Source organism: Dama dama, chromosome 22, assembly GCF_033118175.1.
Source record: "Dama dama isolate Ldn47 chromosome 22, ASM3311817v1, whole genome shotgun sequence".
Taxonomy (NCBI): Eukaryota; Metazoa; Chordata; class Mammalia; order Artiodactyla; family Cervidae; genus Dama; species Dama dama.
In genome coordinates this window covers 12,683,471-12,698,658 of record NC_083702.1, presented here as the reverse complement: position 1 = coordinate 12,698,658, position 15,188 = coordinate 12,683,471, and the positions used below count along the sequence as shown (strand labels likewise).

Sequence of the window (15,188 nt, the reverse complement as noted above, 5' to 3'; positions counted from 1 at the left end):
GGAAAAGACTGAGAGCAGGAGGAGAAGAGGGTTACAGGAGATGAGATGGTTGGATAGCACTGCCGACTCAATGGACATGAGTTTGAACGAATTCTGGGAGACAGTGAAGCATAGAGGAGCCTGGTGTGCTGCAGACCATGGGGTCGCACAGATTCGGACACAACTTAGTGACTGATCAACAATAAGAACTGTCTGATGCCGGAGTTCCTGCTGTTAACGTTATTTATTTATTTTTACAAAGACTCTTACTGCCGATGAGGAAACCATGCCCTTTTTTTTTTTTTTTTTTAATATTTATTGGTTGTCTTGGGTCTCAGCTGCAGCTTGCAGGCTCTTTAGTTGTGGCACTCAGGCTGAGTCACTCCACAATATGTGGGATCTTGTTTCCCTGACCAGGGATTGAACTTGCTTTCAGAAGTTCTGTAAGCCTCTGGTCAGCTCTTGTCCTTTTACCACCTTCGTGGAAGGCCAGTGTATGTGTGTGCTAAGCCGCTTCAGTTGTGTCCGACTCTGTGGCCCCGTGGACCACAGTGGAAGACCAGAGCCCTGAGTAAATCTTGCCTCTAGTGCCCAGCTGAGTATCTGGCCAGTAGTGTGTGTTGAAGAAAGGAGGGAGAATGGAAGGAAGGAGGGAGGAAAGGCAGGCGGGCGACTGGTCCTGCCTTTCACCACCAGCTGGGACCCAGGCTTCAAGCCCCTTTCCACTGCCCAGGGTGATGTGCAGGCTGTGAGGCAGTTGCTGGGTCACTGCTGTGCCCTCACTTTTTCTAAAAATACAAAGAGACGAGCCCTCTGAGGCCACCAAACAGATCTCCAGCTGCCCTCTGGGGCCAGTGCCTGCCACCGGGCACCTGCTCCCTCTGGGCCCCACCTGACAGCTGACCCTGTATCCCTGGAGCTGTTTACTGCCAGGCAAAGTCCAGATGTGTGGAGGTGGGGGCTCTGAGCGGCCTGTGCTGAGCTGTGGGACACCGGGGCAGTTTCAGGGTCTTTTCCCCAAGCCCGGTCAGAGCAAACCCTTCTTCGCTGGGCTCCGTTCCTAGGACCATCAGTCCCTCCTGCCCCTTTGGAGTCTGAGGAGCAGCTGGGTTCAGAGATAAGGACACCGGCCTCAGAGTCAGTACACTGGAGTCAGGCTCCAGCATTGCCCCCAGCATCTGCGGGACCAGTGACCTCTGTTAACCTCCTATACAACTGGGAGTAATAAGACGACAAAGCAGTGACAGTGTCATCCTGTTTTGAAAGGTATATTTCATGTGTGGAGATGAATCTCATGAGATTCGGACTGAAACGTTAACAGCATCATTGCTGGGCTCTCAGATTGAGATATCCTTATTCTTTGGGTTCTGTCTGTATTTCCAAGTTCTTCCTCAAGGAACACACGCAGTAAAAGAGAAAAATGTTAGAACAACAACCCCACAGTTGAAATTTAAGTGTTTGTCTTGACTTACTCCTTGGAAGGAAAGTTATGACCAACCTAGACAGCATATTAAAAAGCAGAGACATTTCTTTGCCAACAAAGGTCCGTCTAGTCAAGGCTATAATTTTTCCAATGGTCATGTATGGATGTGAGAATTGGACTATAAAGAAAGCTGAGCGCCGAAGAATTGATGCTTTTGAACTGTGGTGTTGGAGAAGACTCTTGAGAGTCCCTTGGACTGCAAGGAGATCCAACCAGTCCATCCTAAAGGAAATCAGTCCTGGGTGTTCACTGGAAGGACTGATGTTGAAGCTGAAACTCCAATACTTTGGCCACCTGATTCGAAGAGCTGAGTCATTGGAAATGATCCTGATGCTGGGAAAGATTGAGGGTGGGAGGAGAAGGGGACGGCAGAGGATGAGATGGTTGGATGGCAACACCAACTCAATGGACATGGGTTTGGGTGGACTCTGGGAGTTGGTGATGGACAGGGAGGCCTGGTGTCCTGCGGTTCATGGGGTTGCAAAGAGTCAGATGTGACTGAGCGACTGAATTGAACTGAACTGAACTTGACTTAAAGGACAGTTTGGGCTTCCCTGGTGGCTCAGTTGGTAAAGAAACACCTGAAGTGCAGGAAAGGTGGGTTTGATTCCTGGATTGGGAAGATCCCCTGGAGAAAGAAATGGCAACCCACTTCAGTATTGCCTGGAGAATCCCATGGACAGAGGAGCCTGGCAGGCTACAGTCCGTGGGGTCACAAGAGTTGGACACGACTTAGCATCTAAACCACCAAAGGACAGTTTGAGGAGAAAGTTAATGAAAGCAGGTTGCAAGCTTTAAAGGGCTTTGCAAGTGTTGGGGGTTCTTATCTTAATATTTATTTTTATTTATTTATTTGGCTGTGTTGGGTCTTAGTTGGGGCACTCAGGATCTTTGACCTTCATTGCAGCATGCGGGATCTAGTTCCCTGACCAGGGATAGAACCCGGGGCCCCGGCACTGGGAGTCTTAGCCACTGGCTGGACACCGGGGAAGTTCCAGTGTTGGGGGTTCTTAACACTCCTTCCTGCAGGGCATTTAGGAACTGGGACCCCAGGTATGGGGAGGGAGTAAGTCTTCCAACTCTGCACGAGGAAACCCCATATATCAGCTCTGCCGCCCTAGGGTTACCCATCCTCACCAGGTTGGAAGGGGAGAGAATGACGGTCCGGTTTGTGTGACGCCCTGGTTGAGGATGGGCACGGCCATGGAGTGGGGTGCCCCAGCCTGCTCGGCGCGTGAGTCAGCAGCACTGGTTGAGTGCCCACTGTGTGCAGTGCCCTGTGCCCTGTCCTGAGAAGATAGCTCTGTTTGCTTTCCTCGGTCAACATGTGTATCGAGCATCTCTCTGTTTTGAGGAAGCCAGAGTACAGAGGGCGTGGCCTGGAGGTAGGGAGCCTGGGCCAGGTTACAGAGTGGGGTGGGCGCCACGTGGGAGAGAGGAACGAAGTGGGAAAGCAGGGGACCACCCCTCTGGGGAGCCTGGAGGACTCTTGTGGACTTAAAGGCTGTCTCGGTTGGATCATGAAGGACGAGAAGAGTCCTCCAGAATGTCCTTCATCTGGAGGGGTCACAGAGCCCTGCCTTGGGAAACGGCTTCCTGGGGGAGAGGCTAGTGGACTGTTTAAGTGGTGTTCATGTAACCCCGAGGGACCCCTGGTACAAAATGTATTAAGAATTTCAAGATGGCGATGGCCTTCAGCCAAGCACAGGGCCTTTCTCTTTTTTTTTTTTCAAGGGGGGCCCTTCTGAGCAGCCCCTTGAAGCCAGCCCAACCTGCTCGCCTGCGTGCATGCTAAGTCACTTCAGTCGTGTCCAGCTCTTTGCGACCCTATGGACTGTAGCCCACCAGGCTCCTCTGTCCATGGGATTCTCCAGGCAAGAGTACTGGAGTGGGCTGCCATGCCCAGCCTGCTCGCAAGTGCAGGGAAAAGGCTGAGGGATTTCTTTCGCTGGGAGGAACACCAGCCTTGGGAAGCCCAGCAACTCTTCACAGCATCTCGGGTTAAGGTTGGGCTCCAGAGGCGAGCTAACCCGACCAGATCTGGTTCTGTACTTAACCCTTCCTGTTGGTGTTTAGGGATGTGTTCTCTTCTCTAATGGTGCCCACAAGGCTGGAGGCACCAGGCCCCCTTCCCAAGTGCCCGGACTGGGGAGCAGCAAAGAACACAAGCACACACGCCTTCAAGGGTGGACATGGCAAGAGATGCTTCTGAGGGAAGTGCTGGCCTCACGTTAAGGCCTCAAAAGATGCACACTTCTGTCTGCCAACAGGGCATCTGTTTCAGCCCTATGCCTCACCCTCTCGTCTTTCTAATGAAGAAACTGAGGACCGGAGAGGCCAGGGGGACTGTCCAAGGTCACACGACTCGCCAACACTGAAACCAGAACTCAGGTTTTACAAATGCCCTGCCAAGCGCCCTTCCCCTAAAGGAGCCCTCTGCCCTGGACTGTGGGGGCGGGAGGTGGGGGCTGCCCTCGGCAGTGGTCTTCAGGCCTCCAGACTCTCCAGGGCTGAAGAAACCACTGCTGCCCACTGGAGGACGCTGCTCACGGGGCTCTAGTGGTGTGGAGAGGAGTTGAGATCTGGGTGGAAGAGGCTCATGACCTTTTCACCCTTAGGCTCATACCCTTTCACCCTTAATTTGAGCAGACAGTAGAACAGACGGAAGGAGAGAGCCCTGCGCCAAAGATAGCCCTGCTGCTAAAACCTGTCGGGGGCGGAGCCTGGGCCCTTCCTGTGGGGGAAGGAGCCCTGCTCTGTCCGGTTAAAGGTGCCGGAGGAGAGTCCTAATGTGGGTCAACAACAAGACTGGGAGAACCAGGAGTGGAGGCTCAGGACACAGGAGCGGGTGTACACATGGGGGTCTGGGTCCCTGTGGTTGTGCTGCCCCCACTCCAGACCTAAGCCCTAGGGAAAGCAGCCAGGCTAAACCCATACACGGCCCCCAGGCAGAAACAACTCCAGTCTCCAATTAGCAGCAGAAAGTGCCCAAGGGCATCAAATATTTACCTTGTACAGGGCAGAATGTTTGCACATGTGTGATCGAATAGAATTTGCACAGCCGCCTCAGGACACAAGCTGAGGCTGTGTTGTAAGGATGGGCAATGAACGCAGAGCGGTGAGGTCACTTCCTAGAGACCATCTGACTAGTTTAGTCCTGGAACTGGGAGAGAAGCTGGGTTTGCTGCCTTGGTCCAGCTCCCTGCCCTGGCCTCTGGCTGGTCTCCACCTCTCTACCTCCTCCCAGCGCTGCGCCCTGGGGCCCGCGGGCAGAGGTGGCAGGAGACGCTGGCAAGTGTTTGTGGAATCAGGATGGCACTTTCTGTCCCTGCATTGAGAATGTTCTCTGTACCCCGACTCGCCACCAACCACTGAACCTCCTCCCAGCAAGGATGTTGGCCCCCATCCCCCCCCCCCCCGGAGGCCTTTGATGATACCTTTGGTCTGCTGACTGGTCTGTTCTCTCATTGGACTGTGAACTCCTTCAGGGTCAACAAATTACAGACAAACAAAGCTGTTTACAGTAAGTTCCTGACATAGGAACGAGTCCCATTCCAAGAGTGTTCCATGGCCATAACACCCTGAACGCGCCCGATCTCCTCCAAGAGCGTGTTTGTTAAGTTCAAAAAAGTGAGCCTAGATACCCAGCTAACACAGGCAGCTGTCCTGTAATAGGTTTATAATACTTCTCACACAAAAACTACATAAAAAACAAACACAAAAATAAACACTTTTGATCTTATAGGACAGGACGTTGAAAGGTACGCCAGACACGTGAACTAACTTATGTGATTGGACGTGTGAACGCACGTTCGCATGTTTGAAAGTTCACAGCCTGAAGGTTCGTGTGTAGGGGACTCATTGTAGTTTATGAAGCAGGGTGACCTGCCTAGGCCCCATGGCTTCAGACAGGAAACAATAGCTACTTGTCATCCATTTCCCAAAGAGCCATGCATTCTTCCTTCCCTGGCCCTTGCACACAATAGACACAGGCAGGCCTCCCCTTTAAAAACATCTTGAATTAACTTAGAAGGAGCACAGTGAGGGAGGGCTGGAGAGGGGTGATCTGTAGGGCAATGGACTCCCCACAGTTCAGTTCAGTTCAGTCGTTCAGTCATGTCCAACTCTTTACGACCCCATGGATTGCAGCACGCCAGGCTTCCCTGTTCGTCACCAACTCCCAGAGCTTACTCAAACTTATGTCCATCAAGTCAGTGATGCCATCCAACCATCTCATTCTCTGTTGTCCCCTTCTCTTCCCACCTTCAATCTTTCCCAGCATCAGGGGATTTGCAAATGAGTCAGTTCTTCACATCAGGTGGCCAAAGTATTGGAGTTTCAGCTTCAGCATCAGTCCTTACAGTGAATATTCAGAACTGATCTCCTTTAGGATGGACTGGTTGGATCTCCTTGCAGTCCAAGGGACTCTCAAGAGTCTTCTCCAATACCACAGTTCAAAAGCATCAATTCTTCAGTGCTCAGCTTTCTTTGTAGTCCAACTCTCACATCCATACATGACTACTGGGAAAACCACAGCTTTGACTAAATGGACCTTTGTTGGCAAAGTAATGTCTCTGCTTTTTAATATGCTGTCTAGGGCTTCCCTGGTGGCTCAGTGGGTAAAGAGTCTGTCTGCAGTGTGGGAAAGCCGTGTTCGATCCCTGGCTTGGGAAGATCCCCTGGAGAAGGAAATGGCAACCCACTCCAGTATTCTTGCCTAGAGAATTCCAAACACAGAGGAGCCTGGTGGCCTACAGTCCATGGGGTCACCAAGAGGTGGACACAACTGAGTGACTAATACTTTTCACTTTCAGGTAGGTCATAGCTTTTCTTCGAAGGAGCAAGCATCTTTTAATTTCATGGCTGCAGTCACCATCTGCAGTGATGTTGGAGCCCAAGAAAATAAAGCCTGTCACCATTTCCATTGTTTCCCCATCTATTTGCCTTGAAGTGATGGGACCGGATGCCATGATCTTAGTTTTCTGAATGTTGAGTTTTAAGCCAACTTTTTCACTCTCCCACAGACTCCTTTAATTGTCAAGCCCCCTGGATATTTTTCTAATCTCAGACTGAGGAAAACCTTTGTATACATAATGTGAAATCCAGAGGTCATAACATATCAGTGAATGTGATCATGTAAAAAGTAAACCTGAAAAGTGAAAGTGAAGTCACTCAGTCATGTCCGACTCTTTACGAGTCCATGGACTATAGCCTACCAAGTTCCTCTGTCCCTGGGATTTTCCAGGCAAGAGTACTGGAGTGGGTTGCCATTTCCTTCTTTAGGGGATCTTCCCTATCCAGGGATTGAACCCAGGTCTCCCACATTGTAGGCAGACGCTTTACCGTTTGAGCCACCAGGGAAGTAAAAAAGTAAACCTATTTGAATACAAATAATTGTAATAACAGGGCTTCCCTGGTGGCTCAGCTGGTAAAGAACCCGCCTGCAGGGAGACGGGAATCCAGTCCCTGGGTTGGCAAGATCTCATGGAGGAAAGAACGGCTACCCACTCCAGGATTCTTGCCTGGAGAATCCCATGGACAGAATCCCATGGATAGCCCTGGTGGGCTACAGTCCACGGGATCACAATAGAGTTGAACACGGCTGAGTGACTAAGAGCGCACGTGATCACAGTAACAACAGCATATGCCCTCACAGCAGTTTTTTCATGCGAAATGCTGTGCCCAACCCTTTCTATACATTAATTCATTTTATTCTCATAAAAACCTGTGAATCTGAGGTTCAGTAGCTGAACCCGTGGTCACTGAGCTGCTAAATTAGACAAACCAGGATTACTAAGCAGTCTGCCTTCAGAGAGGCAGCAGAGGGCTCAGCCCAGGACTGAAGGGTCCTTGGAGGTGGCCCGACGGTGGGAGGTGAGGCTGCTGGGTTGGGGGTGGGGCAGATGGGGCAGGGCCCGTAAGGCACTTAGACTTTATCCTGAGAGCCCTGGGGAGCAGTAAGAAGATTTTCCTTGGCAAAGTGACATCCTTACACTTTAGCAGGGTATTCACGGGCAGTACCACTTCCAAGCAGGTGGCGAATAGTGCACCTCGATCCGGGTTGTGAGGGTCGTGTGGTGGTCCTGGCGCTCTGGCTTCTGTCTGGATGTCAGGGTCATGGGAGTGCCTCTTCTTCCCACGGCTTCTGTGAACCCACAGCGGAGCCAGCTTTAGGTCCTGCAGGCTGAAGGGCCCCCAGCCCTCAGCAAGGTCCCAGCAGAATTGTGTCTAGATTTCACAACTCCCTGCAGCCTCACCCCTCACCTCCTGCCTGCTGACAGCAATCTGCTGGGGAAGAAATAGCCCCGCACGTTCACAGCGCCTGCCTCATACATGTTGTACACGTCGGCCAGCCAGAGTGCTGAGCCTCCTGATGCGAGGCCCCTGCTCTCTTCCAGCCCAGGACCGAAGGCTGGCTGGTCTGCTGCCTTGGCCAAAGGCTCGGGCACCTCTGATTGCAGAAGTCTCTGGAAGGGCAGCGCTATTGGAGCTCCAGGAGCTGGTCCTAAACAGAGGCCTCCTGGCTGAGCCCTGAGCCCCTAGGGGGATGGTGTCTGCAGCGGACAGACGTCACTGAGGGAGCTGTGGGGCGTCACCAGGCTGGCTTCTCTCCCCGGTCGCTCCTCCTGTCTTGTCTTATCCTGAAGCTGGGCTGCCCGCACTGCCAGACTTCGTGGGAGCTGCCTCTGAAGGCCAGGGGTGGGGGGTGGGGTCTGGGCCTCAATGTAACAGGAGAGCTTTCAGAGCAAAGCAGCTAACCGCAGGTGTGGTCTGTGACATAAGCTGTCAGTTTTGGGCAGAGAGAGCCCTCCTCCATTCTCAGCTCTGCTCATCCCTCCAACTGTCTAAAATTTAGGTCAGGCTGTAGGAAAATGCTTTTCTTGTTTGCATTCTTGTTGCATTCTTGCAAGAATCTATGAAGAGAAGTGAAAGTTAGTCGTGTCTGACTCTATTGTAACCCCATGGACTGTAGCCTACCACGCTCCTCTGTTCATGGGATTTCCCAGGCAAGAATACTGGAGTGGGTTGCCCTTTCCTACTCCAGGGGATCTTCCCGACCCAAGGATCAAACCTGTGTCTCCTGCATTGGCAGGCGGATTCTTTACCACTGAGCCACCAGGGAAGCCCCCCCAAAATCTGCAGTGAATAAAAATGTGGACTTTGAACTGAGTGGTGTCTAAGCCTGGCTTTCCTGCTCGCCGGCTTGGTGACTGTGGACAAGCTGAGTTCCCTGATGGAGACAAATGATGGTCCTCACCTCACTGGGCTATGTGCCAATGAAAAGGGAAAATACGTGTAAAACAATTGCAGTGCCCTTGGAACAACACTGGAGATATTAATACCAATGATAATTGCTATCATTGTTGGAGGGAGTCAGGGTTGAGCTTTTTGTGCTTTTCCCACCATTTCCAGAAGCTGTTTTGTCAATTTGTTAATCTTTCCAGGTTATTTTGGTAGTCTCTGTTCTTCCTCTCGCCTTTGAATCTTCAACTCGATTCCTTCAAGCATGTTAGTAATTCTAAGTCTCTAGAATTCAGTGTGTGCTTTATGCTTGGAGCACATCTCAATGGGATAGTTTTATGCAAATGGCTGGAGTTGGGCCCTGGTCTCACATCATACAAAAAATTAACTCAAAATAGGATATAGACCTACATTAAAGAGTTGAAACTATAAAACACTTTGAAGAAAATATAGAAGTAAATCTTTGTGACCTCGGGTTAGACAGTGTTTTTTTAGATATGACACCAAAAGCATAAATGATAATAGAAAAATTAATTGGATTTTGTTGAAATTAAAAACTTTTGAGAATTCGCTGGTAGTCCAGGAGTTAGGACTGTGCGATTCCACTGCAGGGGAGAATGGATTTGATCCCTGGTCAGGGAACTTAGATTCCATTTGCCTTGCTGCATGGCCTAAATAATAGATGAATCATTAAAAAGTAAAAAAAAAAACACAACAAAAACTTTTGTGTTTCAAATGACGCCATCAGGAAAATGAAAAGAGAATAGAATGGGAGAAAATATTTATAAACCATATATCTGACAAAGGGTTAATATCCAGAATATATAAAGAACTCTTCTAACCCAATAGATGAGACGAAAACCCAATTGAACATGGCCATTTTCTTAAAAAGCTGCACAAACAGTTGATAAGCACTTGATGCTGACATAGTCATCATTAGTTATCATTGCAAATCAATGAGACACCACGTCACACCCACTAGAATGACTGCAATAAAAAAGATTGAGATACCAGCTGTTGATGAGGAAGTGCAGAAACTGGAACTCTCATTGCTGGCAGGGATGTGAAATGGTGGGAGCACTTCGGGCTGATTGGCAGTTCTTCAAAAAGCTAAACATAGAGTTACCATGTGCGTTCAGTTGCTCAGTCGTGTCTGGCTCTTTGAGATCCCATGGACTACATGTAGCCTACCAGGCTCCTCTGTCCTTGGAATTTTCCAGGCAAGAACAATACAGGAGATGCAAGAGACATGGGTTTGATCCCTGGGGCAGGAAGATCCCCTGGAGAGTTAACCGTTCTCTCTCTTGTTGCTAAATCGTGTCCAACTCTTGCAACCCAATGGACTGTAGCCTGCCAGACTCCTCTGTCCATGGGATTCTCCAGGCAACACTACTGGAGTGGGATGCCATTTCCTTCTCCAGGGGATCTTCCTGACCCAGGAATCTGCATTGCAGGCAGATTCTTTACCAACTGAGCTACGAGGGAAGTGAGTTACCATATGACCCAGCAATTCCACTCTTAGATATACACCCAAGAGAAATGAAAACATTTGTCCATGTGAAAACTTGTACATGGAGAAACCACCCACATGTCCACCAGCCAAAGCAACTTGATATAATAATCCTATTGTTCACTGGGCAAAATAGTAAGGCATGATTGCTAAGAACACTTAGGGAAAAAAAAAAGACTGAAGAGGGAAGACTTGCCCTACAAAATAACATCTATTAAATAAACAGATCAGTCAACCTTGAAACAGGTCTTAGTATAAATAAGAACCAAATTTAATGTTAAGGAAGTATCACAAACTTACCACAGGAAAAGAGATATACTATTAATGAAATAAATGTCAAATAGCTCAAATTGCTAAAGATAAAAAAAGAAACAATAAAACCAAAAGACAAGGGTTTCCCTGGTGGCTCAGTGGTAAAGAATCCGACTGCCAATGCAGGAGAAGACATGGGTTTGATCCCTGATCCGGGAAGATCCCACATGCCTCAGAGCAACCAAGCCCATGAACTACAACCATTGAGCCTGTGCTTTAGAGCCCAGGAACTGTGACTGTTGAGCCCGTACTCTTCATCAAGAGAAGCAGCCGCAGTGAGAAGGCTCCACCACAAAGAGTGGCTCCTGCTCGCCACAACTAGAGAAAGGCCCGTGTAGCAACGAAGACTCAGCACAGCCAAAAATAATTAAAATTATTTAAAAAAAAAAAACAACCCACAAACCCAGAAGACAAGACAGTGACCCTGTAAGGGGGAAAGATTTTCCAAACATTAAACCAAGTGGCAGAAATCACTAAGAAGAAGACTAATAGATATCAAAATGTTAAAACTTCTGCCACATGAAACACTTCTTAAAAGGCGAATAGTACAGATTTATATTCTGAACAAAGAAACACACTTAACACCTTTTAAGTATATTTATGATCCCAGTTTTCTAAAATAAAGTGGTTTACATACACAGGTAAAAAGTGCAGTTGGAGGCTGTGAGCTCACTAGTACTGTCTGGTTCTACCACCTGTGTGACCTTGAGGGGGGCAGTTAACCTCCCTGCCTGATTTCCTCGCAGGTGAAACAAAAGTAACAATAGTCCCTTCCTGGTAGGGTTGTTGAGAGGACTAAATGGGTTCATGCACGTCAAGGACATAAAAAACGGCACCTGGCACGTAGTAAGTGCTCAGTGACTCTGGAATCGATGTTCTCTTACATACAGGCTTCTTTTTGGTTGACCAGGATACTTAGGGTTATACTGAAAACTTGGTAACACGTGAGAATATTGACATTGACAGACTTAGAAGTTACAGGAGTGAACAAGTGAAAATAGGTCAGGCACATCAAGGAATAACAGCAGTGCATATTATATTACATACAGCCAATGAGATGTTTTATACTTGTGATAAGTTGAGATTGTCTGCAAAATATGGCCAAGTGGAATTCCCACTTCCTGCCAGTGGCCAAGAAGATGTCATGGAGGAGGTAGGATTTTCGAAGACAAAGAAGGGGGTTTCTTAGTTGGAATTGTGCCTCTGTGTGTGCTCAGTAACTCAACCATGTCTGACTCTGAGACCTCATGGACTTTAGACTGATGGATTCTTCTGTCCATGGGATTCTCCAGGCAAGAAAACTGGAGTGGATTGCCATTTCCTCCTCCAGGGGACCTTCCCGACCGGGGGATTGAACCTATGTCTCTTGTGTCTCCTGCATTGGCAGGTGGATTCTTTACCACTGTGCCACCAGGAGTAGTTAGCACTAGGAAGCAGCTTAGGACATGGAGGGAATTCTGGAAGGTGAGGATGGGCTGGGGTGTGGCTGGTCTGCCAGGCCACTGTACTGTTACACGCCAGAGGGCCCCAAGGCCTTTGCCTGGCTGCCCCTCTAGTGTAATGACCCTTCCAGCATAAGGGACCTCTTCTGATCACCATTCGGGTTTTCTTTATGACTCTGGGCTCTTCTGTGTAGGTGTGAGGTCCCCTCCAGAGACAAATTAATCTCTCATATATAAACACATTTCACAAGCATCTGCAGATAAGTTTTCCGCGGAGAAACGAAAACGTGTTGATGGATGGCAGGGGTGGCAGGTGGAGGTAGGGAGCTTGGTGCACAGAATCCTGGCACTGACGCTGTGTGTGAGCCTGGAGCTGTGAACCCTGTGTGCGTGTGGTTACGTGCAGACGGGTACTTTCCAGTGACCTGCTTCTGGTGTGCCCAAGGAGGACTGCAGACTTGGCTGCATCTTGGGGGCTTTGGCTCACTCCCCACCACTCCCGGCTGCGGGGGCAGGTGCCAGAGCCTGTGTTTACTGGGGGATGTCTCCTCTGCTCTGTCCTGCTGCCCATTCCTGGCCTGGGCTGTGCGGGGCATGTGAACGGTACGGCCCTGGCCACAGGCCACCTTCAAAGAAGGAGCTCACTCATGACTCAGCCTGGGCTTCTGAGAAATGAGGAAAAAGGTGGGGAGACATTTAAAACCTGGCTATCCATTGAGTCCAACCACTTGATGTTGTGTGTGTGTGTGTGTGTGTGCATGTGCGCGTGTGCGTGTAAGTGTGCGTGCTCAGTCATGTCTGATTCTTTGCGACCTCATGGACTGTAACCCACCAGGCTCCTCTGTTCATAGGATTCTCCAGGCAAGAATACTGAAGTGGGTTGCCATTTCCTTCTCCAGAGGATCTTCCCATCTTAGGAATTGAACCCGCGTCTCCTGCGTCTCCTGCATTGCAGACGGATTCTTTACTACTGCACCACCTGGGAAGCCCATCATATGAGGTACCCCTAATATGCACCAAATGATTAATAGCATTATCTCTAGATGGTAGAATTCAGGGAAAGTGTAAATCCTTTTTAATACATATTTCTGCATTGAAGGAAAATTTTGGATGAGAACATATTCTTTTATAAGTAGAAAAAGAGATAATATTAAACAGATAAAACACAAACATAAAAAATATTTCCTCCCCAGTTCATTCATGAGTGGGTCTCAAAAGCTTGAGGGTAGTTGTTCCATTTTAGGAATTCATCCTGGGAAAATAATCAGAAATGTGTGCAAGGATTTAGCTTTAAGAGTGTTCATAAAGAAAAAAAAAAAAGAGTGTTCATGACGGTACTATCTATAATAGTGAAAACTGGACATAGCTAATAGGATTGGTTAAGTCATTACGCTCTAATCATACTGTGGGATAATAGCATTTTAAATGCTAATTATTTAAAATGCTTTTATGTAAGATTTGTTTTTAATATAGGTTTAAAAAATATTTGTTTGTTTATTTTTGGCTCTGCTGAGGCTTCATTGCTGTGTGTGGGCTCTCTCTGGCTGCGGTGAGTGGGGCTACTCTTCGTTGTGGCGCCCAGGCTTCTTGCTGGCTTCTCTTGTTGCAGAGCACAGGCTTTAAGGGGTACATGCTTCTGTAGTTGCATCACACGGGCTCATGTTACGGCTCGTGGGCTCTAGGGTGTGGGCTTCAGTAGTCGTGGTACAGGGGCTTAGTCCTGGTGGCTCACGGGCTTTAGTTGCTCCGTGGCATGTGGAATCTTCCTGGACCAGGGATCAAACCTGTGTCCCCTGCATTGGCAGGCGGATTCCTATCCACTCTACCGCCAGGGAGATCCCTGAAGTTTATGATGACATGGTTAGTGTTCAAATAATTTCATTAGGAGACAAAGTAGGATGTTAAAGATGCGTAATTTATCATGTTGTGCACACAGAGCAAATAATGGGACAGTCTACATGACAGTGTTAACTGGTTGTTTCTGAGTGGTCAGATTATAGATTATTTTGATTTTGTGTTGTTTTTCTGAAAGTTACAAAGATTCTATAAAAGGATATATTACTTTGTAGTCATATTGTAAAATAAGCATTTTAAGATTATAAACAAAACCCAAAAAAAAACCCAGTCCCAAAGTGCTGAGAATAACAAAGCTGACTCCCAGAAATTTACGGGGCTCACAACCCCTGAGAACAGGGTAAGGGTCATAGCACAGCACAAGCTGCCATTCCTGAGAACCGAGGCTGCACCAGGCTTTATTTACATCATGTCTCTGACCCTTGAACCTCCTGCCAGGCAGCTCCTGCCTCCACAGAGCTGGGTGCTGGAAGCCCTGGATACCGCCAGGGTGGGGAAGCATGGCAGCTCTCTATTCCTCTCCTCTCATCCCCCACGTCCTGGTTTCTGAGTGGGTAGGGAGGCGCCCAGTAGCAATTTGGCGCTGGGCTTCAACTTTACAGCCTCCTGAGTCTTGGCTGCCACCAGGCCTCAAAGCCCCAGTTCTGAAATTCTCAGTGAATCTCAGGAGTTACTTTGAAGGGGGTCCTCTGGGAGACATAAAGACAAGGTGGCCAAAGCTCTGCTGGACATGGAGCTGAAGCTGTAAGAAAATAAGGTGGAGCGGAGAAAAGGTTTGAAATTAGATGGATGGGCGGGGTGGGGAGGGGCAGGTGGCAGAATCATTGTAAACATTTTCCCATTGCTGTTAGTCTTCTAATACTTATATAATTTGAAAACCTCAACCTTGAGTTCTCAAAGGGAAAAAAAGCGTGTAGATAGTTCTCTGAACCTCTCGATAGTTAAGAAACACCACCAGGTCCTCTGGCAGGGAGACCGCTGTCCTTTGAAAGCTGTGTCCACACCGACCTGAAGGCTTGTTTATTTAGCCTTTTCCTCTCTGTAATTTGCTCATCACTGCCTTCATGGTATCTGGCAGAGCAGCCAGTGCACAGTGATCGCTCGATAAATATTTGTTGAATAAATGAATGAACTGGGTGTGTATCCTCATTCAGAATGCATTCCCCTGCTGGCAAGTAGGCGGGTGCTTTTTGTATTAGTTGCTATTCATAAGAAGAGATACCTTCCTTAAAAATAAAAGAAACCATTTTCTGCATAATGAGATAGAAAAGTCAGGCACAGTTTATTGATTTGTCTGACTCTGTAAACACCATTTTTAGATACATCCCCTAATGAACCTAATAGCAACCCTGTAAATTACCATTAG

General features: G+C 48.4%; 1 protein-coding gene and 1 long non-coding RNA gene across 4 annotated transcripts in view; one reads left to right on the top strand and one right to left on the bottom strand.

Annotated features, from left to right (window-relative positions):
* The window catches only part of LOC133043226 (uncharacterized), a 96,129-nt gene that overhangs the window by 2,757 nt on the left and 78,184 nt on the right, over window positions 1–15,188 (top strand). For all 3 annotated transcript variants that reach the window (XR_009689672.1, XR_009689671.1, XR_009689670.1), the window contains exon 2: window positions 12,820–12,968. This is a non-coding gene — a long non-coding RNA (uncharacterized LOC133043226). The remainder of the gene's footprint in view (window positions 1–12,819; window positions 12,969–15,188) is intronic.
* NINJ2 (ninjurin 2) overlaps window positions 1–15,188 on the bottom strand; it is a 74,486-nt gene that overhangs the window by 12,423 nt on the left and 46,875 nt on the right. The gene's annotated exons all lie outside the window — the stretch shown is intronic.